Genomic DNA, 20122 nt, shown 5'->3' with positions numbered 1-20122 from the left:
GCCGATAGAAAACGGCGGCTGCCATTTGCGCCGCCCGGCAACTCATACTTACCTGGCAGGGGAGATACCATGATCAAGAAGGTGGTTCACCCAGGGCGAGGCTTGGCCATTGCACTCCGGCCACGCTGACCCCTGCGAATTCCCCAAATGTGGGAGTCTCGACTGCATAATTTCTGGTAGTGGGGGACTGCGTTCGCGCTCTCCCCTGAGCACAGTGGTTCAAGACAGAGTTCCGGCGGTAGCGTCGGACCCGGCTGGAGCGTCGCTCCCCTCTCTTCCTCGTCCTTTGCCAAGCCTCTTTTGCTCCAGTAGAGCTGCGCGCGCCTGTGGAAGGCCTGCCCACCCGTCGCTAGAAGAGTCTGTTCAGACGCCGAAAACTACTCGAAAGGTCCCCCCTCAAAGCGGTTTGACCAGGTGAAGGAACACGCAAAGAGAGCCCCCGGTGGCTTTTGTCCGCCAAGCGAGTGTGCCCTGTGGAACGTCAGGATTTTATTTGCCGGCCTGCCGCTGTTACTGACGGAACGAATGCAGACCGTGTGAAAGGTCATCATTTTATCTGCCATTAAGTAAGCGAACGCTTCTGCTCGGATCAGAGGTAACTTTGTTTCAAGAGCTGCAATCTTTCGCAGACGTCTGTGGCGTTTCGGGCAGAGGGACGGTTCTAAACCAATCTGAACCAGAGGCAATTTCGCAGCCAGCCGTCGGTGGTGTCCCGTCTCAGGAATGTAAGGTGCCTGCAGCGGGAGGTTGTTCCGTTAGCGCTTCCGCTTTCGTCAGTGAAGTTCTTTTGCGGAACGTTTGTAGATCCCGTCGTGTTCTTCAAGCTATGTCGTTTGAGCACTGTGCTGATAGGCTGACGTAAGAAAACAGGACAGGAAATATACAAGGCGAGAGTGCAAAGCACGGAGCTCTAGGCAAAGGCGGTCCGAACCGCAGCAAAGCCGGAGGTCGACATGTCCAAATAGACCAAATCAGAAACTCAGCAGAGAAAAACGGCATCTGTAGAGAAAGAAAACAGATGGAGGAAAAGAAAGAAAGAACAGGAGGATCCCCTCCCCCCATAGAGGGTCTGTTATCCCCAGATCGAGTGCGTCCAGTGGAATCCATGTGTTGGCAGCCCCAACTGATGACAAAACACGAAGCAAGCATCTGGAGGAAGCTCAAACCCTTCATGCGTTGCCACAGTTACTAGCGAGTGGTTTGCAAGCACAGGCACGTCTGCTGCAAGTACAGCGCCGTCAGGAGACAGGGGTTGCTGGCCCATTCCCCATGCTCGGTGGCTGGGCATCACCGCCCTGCAGTACGGCCGATAGAAAACGGCGGCTGCCATTTGCGCCGCCCGGCAACTCATACTTACCTGGCAGGGGAGATACCATGATCAAGAAGGTGGTTCACCCAGGGCGAGGCTTGGCCATTGCACTCCGACCACGCTGACCCCTGCGAATTCCCCAAATGTGGGAGTCTCGACTGCATAATTTCTGGTAGTGGGGGACTGCGTTCGCGCTCTCCCCTGAGCACAGTGGTTCAAGACAGAGTTCCGGCGGTAGCGTCGGACCCGGCTGGAGCGTCGCTCCCCTCTCTTCCTCGTCCTTTGCCAAGCCTCTTTTGCTCCAGTAGAGCTGCGCGCGCCTGTGGAAGGCCTGCCCACCCGTCGCTAGAAGAGTCTGTTCAGACGCCGAAAACTACTCGAAAGGTCCCCCCTCAAAGCGGTTTGACCAGGTGAAGGAACACGCAAAGAGAGCCCCCGGTGGCTTTTGTCCGCCAAGCGAGTGTGCCCTGTGGAACGTCAGGATTTTATTTGCCGGCCTGCCGCTGTCACTGACGGAACGAATGCAGACCGTGTGAAAGGTCATCATTTTATCTGCCATTAAGTAAGCGAACGCTTCTGCTCGGATCAGAGGTAACTTTGTTTCAAGAGCTGCAATCTTTCGCAGACGTCTGTGGCGTTTCGGGCAGAGGGACGGTTCTAAACCAATCTGAACCAGAGGCAATTTCGCAGCCAGCCGTCGGTGGTGTCCCGTCTCAGGAATGTAAGGTGCCTGCAGCGGGAGGTTGTTCCGTTAGCGCTTCCGCTTTCGTCAGTGAAGTTCTTTTGCGGAACGTTTGTAGATCCCGTCGTGTTCTTCAAGCTATGTCGTTTGAGCACTGTGCTGATAGGCTGACGTAAGAAAACAGGACAGGAAATATACAAGGCGAGAGTGCAAAGCACGGAGCTCTAGGCAAAGGCGGTCCGAACCGCAGCAAAGCCGGAGGTCGACATGTCCAAATAGACCAAATCAGAAACTCAGCAGAGAAAAACGGCATCTGTAGAGAAAGAAAACAGATGGAGGAAAAGAAAGAAAGAACAGGAGGATCCCCTCCCCCCATAGAGGGTCTGTTATCCCCAGATCGAGTGCGTCCAGTGGAATCCATGTGTTGGCAGCCCCAACTGATGACAAAACACGAAGCAAGCATCTGGAGGAAGCTCAAACCCTTCATGCGTTGCCACAGTTACTAGCGAGTGGTTTGCAAGCACAGGCACGTCTGCTGCAAGTACAGCGCCGTCAGGAGACAGGGGTTGCTGGCCCATTCCCCATGCTCGGTGGCTGGGCATCACCGCCCTGCAGTACGGCCGATAGAAAACGGCGGCTGCCATTTGCGCCGCCCGGCAACTCATACTTACCTGGCAGGGGAGATACCATGATCAAGAAGGTGGTTCACCCAGGGCGAGGCTTGGCCATTGCACTCCGGCCACGCTGACCCCTGCGAATTCCCCAAATGTGGGAGTCTCGACTGCATAATTTCTGGTAGTGGGGGACTGCGTTCGCGCTCTCCCCTGAGCACAGTGGTTCAAGACAGAGTTCAGGCGGTAGCGTCGGACCCGGCTGGAGCGTCGCTCCCCTCTCTTCCTCTTCCTCGTCCTTTGCCAAGCCTCTTTTGCTCCAGTAGAGCTGCGCGCGCCTGTGGAAGGCCTGCCCACCCGTCGCTAGAAGAGTCTGTTCAGACGCCGAAAACTACTCGAAAGGTCCCCCCTCAAAGCGGTTTGACCAGGTGAAGGAACACGCAAAGAGAGCCCCCGGTGGCTTTTGTCCGCCAAGCGAGTGTGCCCTGTGGAACGTCAGGATTTTATTTGCCGGCCTGCCGCTGTCACTGACGGAACGAATGCAGACCGTGTGAAAGGTCATCATTTTATCTGCCATTAAGTAAGCGAACGCTTCTGCTCGGATCAGAGGTAACTTTGTTTCAAGAGCTGCAATCTTTCGCAGACGTCTGTGGCGTTTCGGGCAGAGGGACGGTTCTAAACCAATCTGAACCAGAGGCAATTTCGCAGCCAGCCGTCGGTGGTGTCCCGTCTCAGGAATGTAAGGTGCCTGCAGCGGGAGGTTGTTCCGTTAGCGCTTCCGCTTTCGTCAGTGAAGTTCTTTTGCGGAACGTTTGTAGATCCCGTCGTGTTCTTCAAGCTATGTCGTTTGAGCACTGTGCTGATAGGCTGACGTAAGAAAACAGGACAGGAAATATACAAGGCGAGAGTGCAAAGCACGGAGCTCTAGGCAAAGGCGGTCCGAACCGCAGCAAAGCCGGAGGTCGACATGTCCAAATAGACCAAATCAGAAACTCAGCAGAGAAAAACGGCATCTGTAGAGAAAGAAAACAGATGGAGGAAAAGAAAGAAAGAACAGGAGGATCCCCTCCCCCCATAGAGGGTCTGTTATCCCCAGATCGAGTGCGTCCAGTGGAATCCATGTGTTGGCAGCCCCAACTGATGACAAAACACGAAGCAAGCATCTGGAGGAAGCTCAAACCCTTCATGCGTTGCCACAGTTACTAGCGAGTGGTTTGCAAGCACAGGCACGTCTGCTGCAAGTACAGCGCCGTCAGGAGACAGGGGTTGCTGGCCCATTCCCCATGCTCGGTGGCTGGGCATCACCGCCCTGCAGTACGGCCGATAGAAAACGGCGGCTGCCATTTGCGCCGCCCGGCAACTCATACTTACCTGGCAGGGGAGATACCATGATCAAGAAGGTGGTTCACCCAGGGCGAGGCTTGGCCATTGCACTCCGGCCACGCTGACCCCTGCGAATTCCCCAAATGTGGGAGTCTCGACTGCATAATTTCTGGTAGTGGGGGACTGCGTTCGCGCTCTCCCCTGAGCACAGTGGTTCAAGACAGAGTTCAGGCGGTAGCGTCGGACCCGGCTGGAGCGTCGCTCCCCTCTCTTCCTCTTCCTCGTCCTTTGCCAAGCCTCTTTTGCTCCAGTAGAGCTGCGCGCGCCTGTGGAAGGCCTGCCCACCCGTCGCTAGAAGAGTCTGTTCAGACGCCGAAAACTACTCGAAAGGTCCCCCCTCAAAGCGGTTTGACCAGGTGAAGGAACACGCAAAGAGAGCCCCCGGTGGCTTTTGTCCGCCAAGCGAGTGTGCCCTGTGGAACGTCAGGATTTTATTTGCCGGCCTGCCGCTGTCACTGACGGAACGAATGCAGACCGTGTGAAAGGTCATCATTTTATCTGCCATTAAGTAAGCGAACGCTTCTGCTCGGATCAGAGGTAACTTTGTTTCAAGAGCTGCAATCTTTCGCAGACGTCTGTGGCGTTTCGGGCAGAGGGACGGTTCTAAACCAATCTGAACCAGAGGCAATTTCGCAGCCAGCCGTCGGTGGTGTCCCGTCTCAGGAATGTAAGGTGCCTGCAGCGGGAGGTTGTTCCGTTAGCGCTTCCGCTTTCGTCAGTGAAGTTCTTTTGCGGAACGTTTGTAGATCCCGTCGTGTTCTTCAAGCTATGTCGTTTGAGCACTGTGCTGATAGGCTGACGTAAGAAAACAGGACAGGAAATATACAAGGCGAGAGTGCAAAGCACGGAGCTCTAGGCAAAGGCGGTCCGAACCGCAGCAAAGCCGGAGGTCGACATGTCCAAATAGACCAAATCAGAAACTCAGCAGAGAAAAACGGCATCTGTAGAGAAAGAAAACAGATGGAGGAAAAGAAAGAAAGAACAGGAGGATCCCCTCCCCCCATAGAGGGTCTGTTATCCCCAGATCGAGTGCGTCCAGTGGAATCCATGTGTTGGCAGCCCCAACTGATGACAAAACACGAAGCAAGCATCTGGAGGAAGCTCAAACCCTTCATGCGTTGCCACAGTTACTAGCGAGTGGTTTGCAAGCACAGGCACGTCTGCTGCAAGTACAGCGCCGTCAGGAGACAGGGGTTGCTGGCCCATTCCCCATGCTCGGTGGCTGGGCATCACCGCCCTGCAGTACGGCCGATAGAAAACGGCGGCTGCCATTTGCGCCGCCCGGCAACTCATACTTACCTGGCAGGGGAGATACCATGATCAAGAAGGTGGTTCACCCAGGGCGAGGCTTGGCCATTGCACTCCGGCCACGCTGACCCCTGCGAATTCCCCAAATGTGGGAGTCTCGACTGCATAATTTCTGGTAGTGGGGGACTGCGTTCGCGCTCTCCCCTGAGCACAGTGGTTCAAGACAGAGTTCAGGCGGTAGCGTCGGACCCGGCTGGAGCGTCGCTCCCCTCTCTTCCTCGTCCTTTGCCAAGCCTCTTTTGCTCCAGTAGAGCTGCGCGCGCCTGTGGAAGGCCTGCCCACCCGTCGCTAGAAGAGTCTGTTCAGACGCCGAAAACTACTCGAAAGGTCCCCCCTCAAAGCGGTTTGACCAGGTGAAGGAACACGCAAAGAGAGCCCCCGGTGGCTTTTGTCCGCCAAGCGAGTGTGCCCTGTGGAACGTCAGGATTTTATTTGCCGGCCTGCCGCTGTCACTGACGGAACGAATGCAGACCGTGTGAAAGGTCATCATTTTATCTGCCATTAAGTAAGCGAACGCTTCTGCTCGGATCAGAGGTAACTTTGTTTCAAGAGCTGCAATCTTTCGCAGACGTCTGTGGCGTTTCGGGCAGAGGGACGGTTCTAAACCAATCTGAACCAGAGGCAATTTCGCAGCCAGCCGTCGGTGGTGTCCCGTCTCAGGAATGTAAGGTGCCTGCAGCGGGAGGTTGTTCCGTTAGCGCTTCCGCTTTCGTCAGTGAAGTTCTTTTGCGGAACGTTTGTAGATCCCGTCGTGTTCTTCAAGCTATGTCGTTTGAGCACTGTGCTGATAGGCTGACGTAAGAAAACAGGACAGGAAATATACAAGGCGAGAGTGCAAAGCACGGAGCTCTAGGCAAAGGCGGTCCGAACCGCAGCAAAGCCGGAGGTCGACATGTCCAAATAGACCAAATCAGAAACTCAGCAGAGAAAAACGGCATCTGTAGAGAAAGAAAACAGATGGAGGAAAAGAAAGAAAGAACAGGAGGATCCCCTCCCCCCATAGAGGGTCTGTTATCCCCAGATCGAGTGCGTCCAGTGGAATCCATGTGTTGGCAGCCCCAACTGATGACAAAACACGAAGCAAGCATCTGGAGGAAGCTCAAACCCTTCATGCGTTGCCACAGTTACTAGCGAGTGGTTTGCAAGCACAGGCACGTCTGCTGCAAGTACAGCGCCGTCAGGAGACAGGGGTTGCTGGCCCATTCCCCATGCTCGGTGGCTGGGCATCACCGCCCTGCAGTACGGCCGATAGAAAACGGCGGCTGCCATTTGCGCCGCCCGGCAACTCATACTTACCTGGCAGGGGAGATACCATGATCAAGAAGGTGGTTCACCCAGGGCGAGGCTTGGCCATTGCACTCCGGCCACGCTGACCCCTGCGAATTCCCCAAATGTGGGAGTCTCGACTGCATAATTTCTGGTAGTGGGGGACTGCGTTCGCGCTCTCCCCTGAGCACAGTGGTTCAAGACAGAGTTCAGGCGGTAGCGTCGGACCCGGCTGGAGCGTCGCTCCCCTCTCTTCCTCGTCCTTTGCCAAGCCTCTTTTGCTCCAGTAGAGCTGCGCGCGCCTGTGGAAGGCCTGCCCACCCGTCGCTAGAAGAGTCTGTTCAGACGCCGAAAACTACTCGAAAGGTCCCCCCTCAAAGCGGTTTGACCAGGTGAAGGAACACGCAAAGAGAGCCCCCGGTGGCTTTTGTCCGCCAAGCGAGTGTGCCCTGTGGAACGTCAGGATTTTATTTGCCGGCCTGCCGCTGTTACTGACGGAACGAATGCAGACCGTGTGAAAGGTCATCATTTTATCTGCCATTAAGTAAGCGAACGCTTCTGCTCGGATCAGAGGTAACTTTGTTTCAAGAGCTGCAATCTTTCGCAGACGTCTGTGGCGTTTCGGGCAGAGGGACGGTTCTAAACCAATCTGAACCAGAGGCAATTTCGCAGCCAGCCGTCGGTGGTGTCCCGTCTCAGGAATGTAAGGTGCCTGCAGCGGGAGGTTGTTCCGTTAGCGCTTCCGCTTTCGTCAGTGAAGTTCTTTTGCGGAACGTTTGTAGATCCCGTCGTGTTCTTCAAGCTATGTCGTTTGAGCACTGTGCTGATAGGCTGACGTAAGAAAACAGGACAGGAAATATACAAGGCGAGAGTGCAAAGCACGGAGCTCTAGGCAAAGGCGGTCCGAACCGCAGCAAAGCCGGAGGTCGACATGTCCAAATAGACCAAATCAGAAACTCAGCAGAGAAAAACGGCATCTGTAGAGAAAGAAAACAGATGGAGGAAAAGAAAGAAAGAACAGGAGGATCCCCTCCCCCCATAGAGGGTCTGTTATCCCCAGATCGAGTGCGTCCAGTGGAATCCATGTGTTGGCAGCCCCAACTGATGACAAAACACGAAGCAAGCATCTGGAGGAAGCTCAAACCCTTCATGCGTTGCCACAGTTACTAGCGAGTGGTTTGCAAGCACAGGCACGTCTGCTGCAAGTACAGCGCCGTCAGGAGACAGGGGTTGCTGGCCCATTCCCCATGCTCGGTGGCTGGGCATCACCGCCCTGCAGTACGGCCGATAGAAAACGGCGGCTGCCATTTGCGCCGCCCGGCAACTCATACTTACCTGGCAGGGGAGATACCATGATCAAGAAGGTGGTTCACCCAGGGCGAGGCTTGGCCATTGCACTCCGGCCACGCTGACCCCTGCGAATTCCCCAAATGTGGGAGTCTCGACTGCATAATTTCTGGTAGTGGGGGACTGCGTTCGCGCTCTCCCCTGAGCACAGTGGTTCAAGACAGAGTTCCGGCGGTAGCGTCGGACCCGGCTGGAGCGTCGCTCCCCTCTCTTCCTCGTCCTTTGCCAAGCCTCTTTTGCTCCAGTAGAGCTGCGCGCGCCTGTGGAAGGCCTGCCCACCCGTCGCTAGAAGAGTCTGTTCAGACGCCGAAAACTACTCGAAAGGTCCCCCCTCAAAGCGGTTTGACCAGGTGAAGGAACACGCAAAGAGAGCCCCCGGTGGCTTTTGTCCGCCAAGCGAGTGTGCCCTGTGGAACGTCAGGATTTTATTTGCCGGCCTGCCGCTGTTACTGACGGAACGAATGCAGACCGTGTGAAAGGTCATCATTTTATCTGCCATTAAGTAAGCGAACGCTTCTGCTCGGATCAGAGGTAACTTTGTTTCAAGAGCTGCAATCTTTCGCAGACGTCTGTGGCGTTTCGGGCAGAGGGACGGTTCTAAACCAATCTGAACCAGAGGCAATTTCGCAGCCAGCCGTCGGTGGTGTCCCGTCTCAGGAATGTAAGGTGCCTGCAGCGGGAGGTTGTTCCGTTAGCGCTTCCGCTTTCGTCAGTGAAGTTCTTTTGCGGAACGTTTGTAGATCCCGTCGTGTTCTTCAAGCTATGTCGTTTGAGCACTGTGCTGATAGGCTGACGTAAGAAAACAGGACAGGAAATATACAAGGCGAGAGTGCAAAGCACGGAGCTCTAGGCAAAGGCGGTCCGAACCGCAGCAAAGCCGGAGGTCGACATGTCCAAATAGACCAAATCAGAAACTCAGCAGAGAAAAACGGCATCTGTAGAGAAAGAAAACAGATGGAGGAAAAGAAAGAAAGAACAGGAGGATCCCCTCCCCCCATAGAGGGTCTGTTATCCCCAGATCGAGTGCGTCCAGTGGAATCCATGTGTTGGCAGCCCCAACTGATGACAAAACACGAAGCAAGCATCTGGAGGAAGCTCAAACCCTTCATGCGTTGCCACAGTTACTAGCGAGTGGTTTGCAAGCACAGGCACGTCTGCTGCAAGTACAGCGCCGTCAGGAGACAGGGGTTGCTGGCCCATTCCCCATGCTCGGTGGCTGGGCATCACCGCCCTGCAGTACGGCCGATAGAAAACGGCGGCTGCCATTTGCGCCGCCCGGCAACTCATACTTACCTGGCAGGGGAGATACCATGATCAAGAAGGTGGTTCACCCAGGGCGAGGCTTGGCCATTGCACTCCGGCCACGCTGACCCCTGCGAATTCCCCAAATGTGGGAGTCTCGACTGCATAATTTCTGGTAGTGGGGGACTGCGTTCGCGCTCTCCCCTGAGCACAGTGGTTCAAGACAGAGTTCCGGCGGTAGCGTCGGACCCGGCTGGAGCGTCGCTCCCCTCTCTTCCTCGTCCTTTGCCAAGCCTCTTTTGCTCCAGTAGAGCTGCGCGCGCCTGTGGAAGGCCTGCCCACCCGTCGCTAGAAGAGTCTGTTCAGACGCCGAAAACTACTCGAAAGGTCCCCCCTCAAAGCGGTTTGACCAGGTGAAGGAACACGCAAAGAGAGCCCCCGGTGGCTTTTGTCCGCCAAGCGAGTGTGCCCTGTGGAACGTCAGGATTTTATTTGCCGGCCTGCCGCTGTTACTGACGGAACGAATGCAGACCGTGTGAAAGGTCATCATTTTATCTGCCATTAAGTAAGCGAACGCTTCTGCTCGGATCAGAGGTAACTTTGTTTCAAGAGCTGCAATCTTTCGCAGACGTCTGTGGCGTTTCGGGCAGAGGGACGGTTCTAAACCAATCTGAACCAGAGGCAATTTCGCAGCCAGCCGTCGGTGGTGTCCCGTCTCAGGAATGTAAGATGCCTGCAGCGGGAGGTTGTTCCGTTAGCGCTTCCGCTTTCGTCAGTGAAGTTCTTTTGCGGAACGTTTGTAGATCCCGTCGTGTTCTTCAAGCTATGTCGTTTGAGCACTGTGCTGATAGGCTGACGTAAGAAAACAGGACAGGAAATATACAAGGCGAGAGTGCAAAGCACGGAGCTCTAGGCAAAGGCGGTCCGAACCGCAGCAAAGCCGGAGGTCGACATGTCCAAATAGACCAAATCAGAAACTCAGCAGAGAAAAACGGCATCTGTAGAGAAAGAAAACAGATGGAGGAAAAGAAAGAAAGAACAGGAGGATCCCCTCCCCCCATAGAGGGTCTGTTATCCCCAGATCGAGTGCGTCCAGTGGAATCCATGTGTTGGCAGCCCCAACTGATGACAAAACACGAAGCAAGCATCTGGAGGAAGCTCAAACCCTTCATGCGTTGCCACAGTTACTAGCGAGTGGTTTGCAAGCACAGGCACGTCTGCTGCAAGTACAGCGCCGTCAGGAGACAGGGGTTGCTGGCCCATTCCCCATGCTCGGTGGCTGGGCATCACCGCCCTGCAGTACGGCCGATAAAAAAAGGCGGCTGCCATTTGCGCCGCCCGGCAACTCATACTTACCTGGCAGGGGAGATACCATGATCAAGAAGGTGGTTCACCCAGGGCGAGGCTTGGCCATTGCACTCCGGCCACGCTGACCCCTGCGAATTCCCCAAGTGTGGGAATCTCGACTGCATAATTTCTGGTAGTGGGGGACTGCGTTCGCGCTCTCCCCTGAGCACAGTGGTTCAAGACAGAGTTCCGGCGGTAGCGTCGGACCCGGCTGGAGCGTCGCTCCCCTCTCTTCCTCGTCCTTTGCCAAGCCTCTTTTGCTCCAGTAGAGCTGCGCGCGCCTGTGGAAGGCCTGCCCACCCGTCGCTAGAAGAGTCTGTTCAGACGCCGAAAACTACTCGAAAGGTCCCCCCTCAAAGCGGTTTGACCAGGTGAAGGAACACGCAAAGAGAGCCCCCGGTGGCTTTTGTCCGCCAAGCGAGTGTGCCCTGTGGAACGTCAGGATTTTATTTGCCGGCCTGCCGCTGTTACTGACGGAACGAATGCAGACCGTGTGAAAGGTCATCATTTTATCTGCCATTAAGTAAGCGAACGCTTCTGCTCGGATCAGAGGTAACTTTGTTTCAAGAGCTGCAATCTTTCGCAGACGTCTGTGGCGTTTCGGGCAGAGGGACGGTTCTAAACCAATCTGAACCAGAGGCAATTTCGCAGCCAGCCGTCGGTGGTGTCCCGTCTCAGGAATGTAAGGTGCCTGCAGCGGGAGGTTGTTCCGTTAGCGCTTCCGCTTTCGTCAGTGAAGTTCTTTTGCGGAACGTTTGTAGATCCCGTCGTGTTCTTCAAGCTATGTCGTTTGAGCACTGTGCTGATAGGCTGACGTAAGAAAACAGGACAGGAAATATACAAGGCGAGAGTGCAAAGCACGGAGCTCTAGGCAAAGGCGGTCCGAACCGCAGCAAAGCCGGAGGTCGACATGTCCAAATCAATGACTGTAAAAAATATGGACGACGCGACAGCCCCTTTTGCCATTGAACGCCTTGAGGGCAAAACGCCTGCTTGACGGGCACAAACTGTCGCAAAAGACTGCTGAAATTGGAGCCAGACATGCGCAGAAGGATTGTCTGATGGAGCCAGAGGAGGAGCCGCGATAATGAGCGGAGTCGAGCTTCCAACCAAACGCTTTATGTAAAATCAACCACGCCCCCCGAACTTCTCACTCGACTGCCGGTGTCTGCACTATAACAAACGCTCACTGATGTAAATAGAAGCACTTACATTAAAAAAACACAATAATATACGGTTTAAAAACGGTGTGATGTAAGCTGTTAAACTTTAATAAAAGCAATACATGGTGGACTGCAGAATTAAACGATCTTTTATACACTCTAGCCTGAATATGAGCACAAATAATATATTCTCTTATTGTTATATTTGTTGTTGGTATTTGTTATCTTCATAGGGGTAGAAATAACACTTGTAAAATATGAACAATAACATATAAACAACACATACATTTTTAGAAAGGTTTTTATTTTTAATTAGCCATCAACAGAACCCAAAATATAGCCTACACACCATAACGATTTACCATGCGGGAACAATCGTGCGTTTAGAAGATAAATACAGCAAGATTACTAAATATCAACAGGATATTTACACATCCCAACCCTGCAATTTGTAAATTTGTGCAAAAAAACTTTGCACTATTAATACAACGTCTATCTGCTGTAACATCACTAGTATATTGTTTATTCATTTTCGCTTGAATTGTTTATTTATTAAATTTTTTTGCCTCCGTTTTCATTTGGTTTATTCGATGCCTTCATTATATCTGGCAACGAGGAATTTACATTCTTTTTAATGTTAGCTGGAGTGTTCAAATAAAACGCCAACAGTAAATGATGTAAATAAATAATATCTAACATTTACAGCTCTATTAGGTTATATAAGATTCGATTTCAAGAACGTTATAATGATTTATAACAGCAAATTCAGTAGATTACTTAATAACATGCCAAAACTTAAAATGCAGAGACGTCCTATAAAGCAATTAAGTTCAAATAACCTTACAGGAGATCAACGTGGAGATTATTATTTAAACACAAAGAGAATTACTTCTAACGATCTCCTGTATACCCCATACTTAAATGGGTTTATTTTATTGTGCAGTTTTATAGTCATTTTCGTATTTATTATTATTATTATTTAATACTTGTGCAATCAGCGCATAACCTAGTCGCGGCGTCGCGGGCTGATTCCGGCTCGCATGCGGCAGCGCCTGCTCGCTCGGCCCCCGCATCTGGCTCAATTGACTCAGGCTGGAATCGGGCAGTAAGTCCAGGCATCCGGAGTAGGTCCAGCAGAGGTAGTCAGTCTGAGGGGTAAGTCTCCGGCAGGCAAGAACTGGCCCCAGTGTATTTTGCTATCTGGGTGGCTAGGCGTGTATTAGCAAACTAATAAAGCCCGAAAAAAGCTCTGACCTTAGCGAATAAACAGTGTTCCACCAGATCATGTATGTCAGAAACTGTAGTTTACTGCTGAACTCATTTTGTCATAGTAAAATATCACAGAAATCGAGTAATAACACTTCAGTCTTCTGCCGAAGCTCAGACGCCGCGCTTTGAGAAACTGTCAATCACAGCTGTCAATCACGATGACACGCCCAGCATTAAATTACTGCTAAAAACAAACTGTTTACAAAAATGAGGATCTGCACCTATTTCAGCACAATAATCAGTGCCTTAATCGACCAGAACCATCTTTCGGGACATTTTATTGCAAGTGTAATTAATTTTTTTATTTGGGCTCAAGTCTCCTTCATTAACACGGAGGAGGCGGGCTTTATGACTTGTACTGCAGCCAGCCCCCAGGGGGCGATCTAACGGCCGAGACCTTCACTCAAACGCAGGCTTGCGGCACACTTGGTCCAAATAGACCAAATCAGAAACTCAGCAGAGAAAAACGGCATCTGTAGAGAAAGAAAACAGATGGAGGAAAAGAAAGAAAGAACAGGAGGATCCCCTCCCCCCATAGAGGGTCTGTTATCCCCAGATCGAGTGCGTCCAGTGGAATCCATGTGTTGGCAGCCCCAACTGATGACAAAACACGAAGCAAGCATCTGGAGGAAGCTCAAACCCTTCATGCGTTGCCACAGTTACTAGCGAGTGGTTTGCAAGCACAGGCACGTCTGCTGCAAGTACAGCGCCGTCAGGAGACAGGGGTTGCTGGCCCATTCCCCATGCTCGGTGGCTGGGCATCACCGCCCTGCAGTACGGCCGATAGAAAACGGCGGCTGCCATTTGCGCCGCCCGGCAACTCATACTTACCTGGCAGGGGAGATACCATGATCAAGAAGGTGGTTCACCCAGGGCGAGGCTTGGCCATTGCACTCCGGCCACGCTGACCCCTGCGAATTCCCCAAATGTGGGAGTCTCGACTGCATAATTTCTGGTAGTGGGGGACTGCGTTCGCGCTCTCCCCTGAGCACAGTGGTTCAAGACAGAGTTCCGGCGGTAGCGTCGGACCCGGCTGGAGCGTCGCTCCCCTCTCTTCCTCGTCCTTTGCCAAGCCTCTTTTGCTCCAGTAGAGCTGCGCGCGCCTGTGGAAGGCCTGCCCACCCGTCGCTAGAAGAGTCTGTTCAGACGCCGAAAACTACTCGAAAGGTCCCCCCTCAAAGCGGTTTGACCAGGTGAAGGAACACGCAAAGAGAGCCCCCGGTGGCTTTTGTCCGCCAAGCGAGTGTGCCCTGTGGAACGTCAGGATTTTATTTGCCGGCCTGCCGCTGTTACTGACGGAACGAATGCAGACCGTGTGAAAGGTCATCATTTTATCTGCCATTAAGTAAGCGAACGCTTCTGCTCGGATCAGAGGTAACTTTGTTTCAAGAGCTGCAATCTTTCGCAGACGTCTGTGGCGTTTCGGGCAGAGGGACGGTTCTAAACCAATCTGAACCAGAGGCAATTTCGCAGCCAGCCGTCGGTGGTGTCCCGTCTCAGGAATGTAAGGTGCCTGCAGCGGGAGGTTGTTCCGTTAGCGCTTCCGCTTTCGTCAGTGAAGTTCTTTTGCGGAACGTTTGTAGATCCCGTCGTGTTCTTCAAGCTATGTCGTTTGAGCACTGTGCTGATAGGCTGACGTAAGAAAACAGGACAGGAAATATACAAGGCGAGAGTGCAAAGCACGGAGCTCTAGGCAAAGGCGGTCCGAACCGCAGCAAAGCCGGAGGTCGACATGTCCAAATAGACCAAATCAGAAACTCAGCAGAGAAAAACGGCATCTGTAGAGAAAGAAAACAGATGGAGGAAAAGAAAGAAAGAACAGGAGGATCCCCTCCCCCCATAGAGGGTCTGTTATCCCCAGATCGAGTGCGTCCAGTGGAATCCATGTGTTGGCAGCCCCAACTGATGACAAAACACGAAGCAAGCATCTGGAGGAAGCTCAAACCCTTCATGCGTTGCCACAGTTACTAGCGAGTGGTTTGCAAGCACAGGCACGTCTGCTGCAAGTACAGCGCCGTCAGGAGACAGGGGTTGCTGGCCCATTCCCCATGCTCGGTGGCTGGGCATCACCGCCCTGCAGTACGGCCGATAGAAAACGGCGGCTGCCATTTGCGCCGCCCGGCAACTCATACTTACCTGGCAGGGGAGATACCATGATCAAGAAGGTGGTTCACCCAGGGCGAGGCTTGGCCATTGCACTCCGGCCACGCTGACCCCTGCGAATACCCCAAATGTGGGAGTCTCGACTGCATAATTTCTGGTAGTGGGGGACTGCGTTCGCGCTCTCCCCTGAGCACAGTGGTTCAAGACAGAGTTCCGGCGGTAGCGTCGGACCCGGCTGGAGCGTCGCTCCCCTCTCTTCCTCGTCCTTTGCCAAGCCTCTTTTGCTCCAGTAGAGCTGCGCGCGCCTGTGGAAGGCCTGCCCACCCGTCGCTAGAAGAGTCTGTTCAGACGCCGAAAACTACTCGAAAGGTCCCCCCTCAAAGCGGTTTGACCAGGTGAAGGAACACGCAAAGAGAGCCCCCGGTGGCTTTTGTCCGCCAAGCGAGTGTGCCCTGTGGAACGTCAGGATTTTATTTGCCGGCCTGCCGCTGTTACTGACGGAACGAATGCAGACCGTGTGAAAGGTCATCATTTTATCTGCCATTAAGTAAGCGAACGCTTCTGCTCGGATCAGAGGTAACTTTGTTTCAAGAGCTGCAATCTTTCGCAGACGTCTGTGGCGTTTCGGGCAGAGGGACGGTTCTAAACCAATCTGAACCAGAGGCAATTTCGCAGCCAGCCGTCGGTGGTGTCCCGTCTCAGGAATGTAAGGTGCCTGCAGCGGGAGGTTGTTCCGTTAGCGCTTCCGCTTTCGTCAGTGAAGTTCTTTTGCGGAACGTTTGTAGATCCCGTCGTGTTCTTCAAGCTATGTCGTTTGAGCACTGTGCTGATAGGCTGACGTAAGAAAACAGGACAGGAAATATACAAGGCGAGAGTGCAAAGCACGGAGCTCTAGGCAAAGGCGGTCCGAACCGCAGCAAAGCCGGAGGTCGACATGTCCAAATAGACCAAATCAGAAACTCAGCAGAGAAAAACGGCATCTGTAGAGAAAGAAAACAGATGGAGGAAAAGAAAGAAAGAACAGGAGGATCCCCTCCCCCCATAGAGGGTCTGTTATCCCCAGATCGAGTGCGTCCAGTGGAATCCATGTGTTGGCAGCCCCAACTGATGACAAAACACGAAGCAAGCATCTGGAGGAAGCTCAAACCCTTCATGCGTTGCCACAGTTACTAGCGAGTGGTTTGCAAGCACAGGCACGTCTGCTGCAAGTACAGCGCCGTCAGGAGACAGGGGTTGCTGGCCCATTCCCCATGCTCGGTGGCTGGGCATCACCGCCCTGCAGTACGGCCGATAGAAAACGGCGGCTGCCATTTGCGCCGCCCGGCAACTCATACTTACCTGGCAGGGGAGATACCATGATCAAGAAGGTGGTTCACCCAGGGCGAGGCTTGGCCATTGCACTCCGGCCACGCTGACCCCTGCGAATTCCCCAAATGTGGGAGTCTCGACTGCATAATTTCTGGTAGTGGGGGACTGCGTTCGCGCTCTCCCCTGAGCACAGTGGTTCAAGACAGAGTTCCGGCGGTAGCGTCGGACCCGGCTGGAGCGTCGCTCCCCTCTCTTCCTCGTCCTTTGCCAAGCCTCTTTTGCTCCAGTAGAGCTGCGCGCGCCTGTGGAAGGCCTGCCCACCCGTCGCTAGAAGAGTCTGTTCAGACGCCGAAAACTACTCGAAAGGTCCCCCCTCAAAGCGGTTTGACCAGGTGAAGGAACACGCAAAGAGAGCCCCCGGTGGCTTTTGTCCGCCAAGCGAGTGTGCCCTGTGGAACGTCAGGATTTTATTTGCCGGCCTGCCGCTGTTACTGACGGAACGAATGCAGACCGTGTGAAAGGTCATCATTTTATCTGCCATTAAGTAAGCGAACGCTTCTGCTCGGATCAGAGGTAACTTTGTTTCAAGAGCTGCAATCTTTCGCAGACGTCTGTGGCGTTTCGGGCAGAGGGACGGTTCTAAACCAATCTGAACCAGAGGCAATTTCGCAGCCAGCCGTCGGTGGTGTCCCGTCTCAGGAATGTAAGATGCCTGCAGCGGGAGGTTGTTCCGTTAGCGCTTCCGCTTTCGTCAGTGAAGTTCTTTTGCGGAACGTTTGTAGATCCCGTCGTGTTCTTCAAGCTATGTCGTTTGAGCACTGTGCTGATAGGCTGACGTAAGAAAACAGGACAGGAAATATACAAGGCGAGAGTGCAAAGCACGGAGCTCTAGGCAAAGGCGGTCCGAACCGCAGCAAAGCCGGAGGTCGACATGTCCAAATAGACCAAATCAGAAACTCAGCAGAGAAAAACGGCATCTGTAGAGAAAGAAAACAGATGGAGGAAAAGAAAGAAAGAACAGGAGGATCCCCTCCCCCCATAGAGGGTCTGTTATCCCCAGATCGAGTGCGTCCAGTGGAATCCATGTGTTGGCAGCCCCAACTGATGACAAAACACGAAGCAAGCATCTGGAGGAAGCTCAAACCCTTCATGCGTTGCCACAGTTACTAGCGAGTGGTTTGCAAGCACAGGCACGTCTGCTGCAAGTACAGCGCCGTCAGGAGACAGGGGTTGCTGGCCCATTCCCCATGCTCGGTGGCTGGGCATCACCGCCCTGCAGTACGGCCGATAAAAAAAGGCGGCTGCCATTTGCGCCGCCCGGCAACTCATACTTACCTGGCAGGGGAGATACCATGATCAAGAAGGTGGTTCACCCAGGGCGAGGCTTGGCCATTGCACTCCGGCCACGCTGACCCCTGCGAATTCCCCAAGTGTGGGAATCTCGACTGCATAATTTCTGGTAGTGGGGGACTGCGTTCGCGCTCTCCCCTGAGCACAGTGGTTCAAGACAGAGTTCCGGCGGTAGCGTCGGACCCGGCTGGAGCGTCGCTCCCCTCTCTTCCTCGTCCTTTGCCAAGCCTCTTTTGCTCCAGTAGAGCTGCGCGCGCCTGTGGAAGGCCTGCCCACCCGTCGCTAGAAGAGTCTGTTCAGACGCCGAAAACTACTCGAAAGGTCCCCCCTCAAAGCGGTTTGACCAGGTGAAGGAACACGCAAAGAGAGCCCCCGGTGGCTTTTGTCCGCCAAGCGAGTGTGCCCTGTGGAACGTCAGGATTTTATTTGCCGGCCTGCCGCTGTTACTGACGGAACGAATGCAGACCGTGTGAAAGGTCATCATTTTATCTGCCATTAAGTAAGCGAACGCTTCTGCTCGGATCAGAGGTAACTTTGTTTCAAGAGCTGCAATCTTTCGCAGACGTCTGTGGCGTTTCGGGCAGAGGGACGGTTCTAAACCAATCTGAACCAGAGGCAATTTCGCAGCCAGCCGTCGGTGGTGTCCCGTCTCAGGAATGTAAGGTGCCTGCAGCGGGAGGTTGTTCCGTTAGCGCTTCCGCTTTCGTCAGTGAAGTTCTTTTGCGGAACGTTTGTAGATCCCGTCGTGTTCTTCAAGCTATGTCGTTTGAGCACTGTGCTGATAGGCTGACGTAAGAAAACAGGACAGGAAATATACAAGGCGAGAGTGCAAAGCACGGAGCTCTAGGCAAAGGCGGTCCGAACCGCAGCAAAGCCGGAGGTCGACATGTCCAAATAGACCAAATCAGAAACTCAGCAGAGAAAAACGGCATCTGTAGAGAAAGAAAACAGATGGAGGAAAAGAAAGAAAGAACAGGAGGATCCCCTCCCCCCATAGAGGGTCTGTTATCCCCAGATCGAGTGCGTCCAGTGGAATCCATGTGTTGGCAGCCCCAACTGATGACAAAACACGAAGCAAGCATCTGGAGGAAGCTCAAACCCTTCATGCGTTGCCACAGTTACTAGCGAGTGGTTTGCAAGCACAGGCACGTCTGCTGCAAGTACAGCGCCGTCAGGAGACAGGGGTTGCTGGCCCATTCCCCATGCTCGGTGGCTGGGCATCACCGCCCTGCAGTACGGCCGATAGAAAACGGCGGCTGCCATTTGCGCCGCCCGGCAACTCATACTTACCTGGCAGGGGAGATACCATGATCAAGAAGGTGGTTCACCCAGGGCGAGGCTTGGCCATTGCACTCCGGCCACGCTGACCCCTGCGAATTCCCCAAATGTGGGAGTCTCGACTGCATAATTTCTGGTAGTGGGGGACTGCGTTCGCGCTCTCCCCTGAGCACAGTGGTTCAAGACAGAGTTCCGGCGGTAGCGTCGGACCCGGCTGGAGCGTCGCTCCCCTCTCTTCCTCGTCCTTTGCCAAGCCTCTTTTGCTCCAGTAGAGCTGCGCGCGCCTGTGGAAGGCCTGCCCACCCGTCGCTAGAAGAGTCTGTTCAGACGCCGAAAACTACTCGAAAGGTCCCCCCTCAAAGCGGTTTGACCAGGTGAAGGAACACGCAAAGAGAGCCCCCGGTGGCTTTTGTCCGCCAAGCGAGTGTGCCCTGTGGAACGTCAGGATTTTATTTGCCGGCCTGCCGCTGTTACTGACGGAACGAATGCAGACCGTGTGAAAGGTCATCATTTTATCTGCCATTAAGTAAGCGAACGCTTCTGCTCGGATCAGAGGTAACTTTGTTTCAAGAGCTGCAATCTTTCGCAGACGTCTGTGGCGTTTCGGGCAGAGGGACGGTTCTAAACCAATCTGAACCAGAGGCAATTTCGCAGCCAGCCGTCGGTGGTGTCCCGTCTCAGGAATGTAAGGTGCCTGCAGCGGGAGGTTGTTCCGTTAGCGCTTCCGCTTTCGTCAGTGAAGTTCTTTTGCGGAACGTTTGTAGATCCCGTCGTGTTCTTCAAGCTATGTCGTTTGAGCACTGTGCTGATAGGCTGACGTAAGAAAACAGGACAGGAAATATACAAGGCGAGAGTGCAAAGCACGGAGCTCTAGGCAAAGGCGGTCCGAACCGCAGCAAAGCCGGAGGTCGACATGTCCAAATAGACCAAATCAGAAACTCAGCAGAGAAAAACGGCATCTGTAGAGAAAGAAAACAGATGGAGGAAAAGAAAGAAAGAACAGGAGGATCCCCTCCCCCCATAGAGGGTCTGTTATCCCCAGATCGAGTGCGTCCAGTGGAATCCATGTGTTGGCAGCCCCAACTGATGACAAAACACGAAGCAAGCATCTGGAGGAAGCTCAAACCCTTCATGCGTTGCCACAGTTACTAGCGAG

At 53.6% G+C, this 20122-nt stretch overlaps 14 non-coding genes across 14 annotated transcripts; all 14 read left to right on the top strand.

The window, feature by feature from the left end:
* The first annotated feature begins 44 nt into the window (after positions 1 to 44).
* Positions 45 to 208, top strand: LOC148680476 (U1 spliceosomal RNA). Its single transcript, XR_015943384.1, has one exon. It is a non-coding gene; the product is annotated as a U1 spliceosomal RNA (small nuclear RNA).
* A 1141-nt stretch (positions 209 to 1349) lies between these two features.
* Positions 1350 to 1513, top strand: LOC148680475 (U1 spliceosomal RNA). Its single transcript, XR_015944097.1, has one exon. It is a non-coding gene; the product is annotated as a U1 spliceosomal RNA (small nuclear RNA).
* A 1141-nt stretch (positions 1514 to 2654) lies between these two features.
* LOC148680474 (U1 spliceosomal RNA) lies at positions 2655 to 2818 on the top strand. The gene has a single exon (XR_015943383.1). It is a non-coding gene; the product is annotated as a U1 spliceosomal RNA (small nuclear RNA).
* A 1147-nt stretch (positions 2819 to 3965) lies between these two features.
* LOC148680473 (U1 spliceosomal RNA) lies at positions 3966 to 4129 on the top strand. Its single transcript, XR_015943382.1, has one exon. It is a non-coding gene; the product is annotated as a U1 spliceosomal RNA (small nuclear RNA).
* Positions 4130 to 5276: 1147 nt separating this feature from the next.
* On the top strand, positions 5277 to 5440 carry LOC148680472 (U1 spliceosomal RNA). Its single transcript, XR_015943378.1, has one exon. It is a non-coding gene; the product is annotated as a U1 spliceosomal RNA (small nuclear RNA).
* A 1141-nt stretch (positions 5441 to 6581) lies between these two features.
* On the top strand, positions 6582 to 6745 carry LOC148680471 (U1 spliceosomal RNA). The gene has a single exon (XR_015943377.1). It is a non-coding gene; the product is annotated as a U1 spliceosomal RNA (small nuclear RNA).
* Positions 6746 to 7886: 1141 nt separating this feature from the next.
* On the top strand, positions 7887 to 8050 carry LOC148680470 (U1 spliceosomal RNA). Its single transcript, XR_015943374.1, has one exon. It is a non-coding gene; the product is annotated as a U1 spliceosomal RNA (small nuclear RNA).
* Positions 8051 to 9191: 1141 nt separating this feature from the next.
* On the top strand, positions 9192 to 9355 carry LOC148680469 (U1 spliceosomal RNA). The gene has a single exon (XR_015943371.1). It is a non-coding gene; the product is annotated as a U1 spliceosomal RNA (small nuclear RNA).
* A 1141-nt stretch (positions 9356 to 10496) lies between these two features.
* Positions 10497 to 10660, top strand: LOC148680468 (U1 spliceosomal RNA). Its single transcript, XR_015943824.1, has one exon. It is a non-coding gene; the product is annotated as a U1 spliceosomal RNA (small nuclear RNA).
* A 3090-nt stretch (positions 10661 to 13750) lies between these two features.
* LOC148680467 (U1 spliceosomal RNA) lies at positions 13751 to 13914 on the top strand. The gene has a single exon (XR_015943362.1). It is a non-coding gene; the product is annotated as a U1 spliceosomal RNA (small nuclear RNA).
* A 1141-nt stretch (positions 13915 to 15055) lies between these two features.
* Positions 15056 to 15219, top strand: LOC148680466 (U1 spliceosomal RNA). Its single transcript, XR_015944076.1, has one exon. It is a non-coding gene; the product is annotated as a U1 spliceosomal RNA (small nuclear RNA).
* A 1141-nt stretch (positions 15220 to 16360) lies between these two features.
* On the top strand, positions 16361 to 16524 carry LOC148680465 (U1 spliceosomal RNA). Its single transcript, XR_015943353.1, has one exon. It is a non-coding gene; the product is annotated as a U1 spliceosomal RNA (small nuclear RNA).
* Positions 16525 to 17665: 1141 nt separating this feature from the next.
* Positions 17666 to 17829, top strand: LOC148680464 (U1 spliceosomal RNA). The gene has a single exon (XR_015943823.1). It is a non-coding gene; the product is annotated as a U1 spliceosomal RNA (small nuclear RNA).
* A 1141-nt stretch (positions 17830 to 18970) lies between these two features.
* LOC148680463 (U1 spliceosomal RNA) lies at positions 18971 to 19134 on the top strand. The gene has a single exon (XR_015943351.1). It is a non-coding gene; the product is annotated as a U1 spliceosomal RNA (small nuclear RNA).
* The last annotated feature ends 988 nt before the right edge of the window (positions 19135 to 20122 follow it).

Source organism: Danio rerio, chromosome 4 (genome assembly GCF_052040795.2).
Source record: "Danio rerio strain M-AB ecotype USA chromosome 4, GRCz13ab, whole genome shotgun sequence".
Lineage (NCBI taxonomy): Eukaryota > Metazoa > Chordata > Actinopteri > Cypriniformes > Danionidae > Danio > Danio rerio.
Note: the sequence above shows the minus strand (reverse complement) of the source record. Positions and strands in the feature narration are given on the sequence as shown.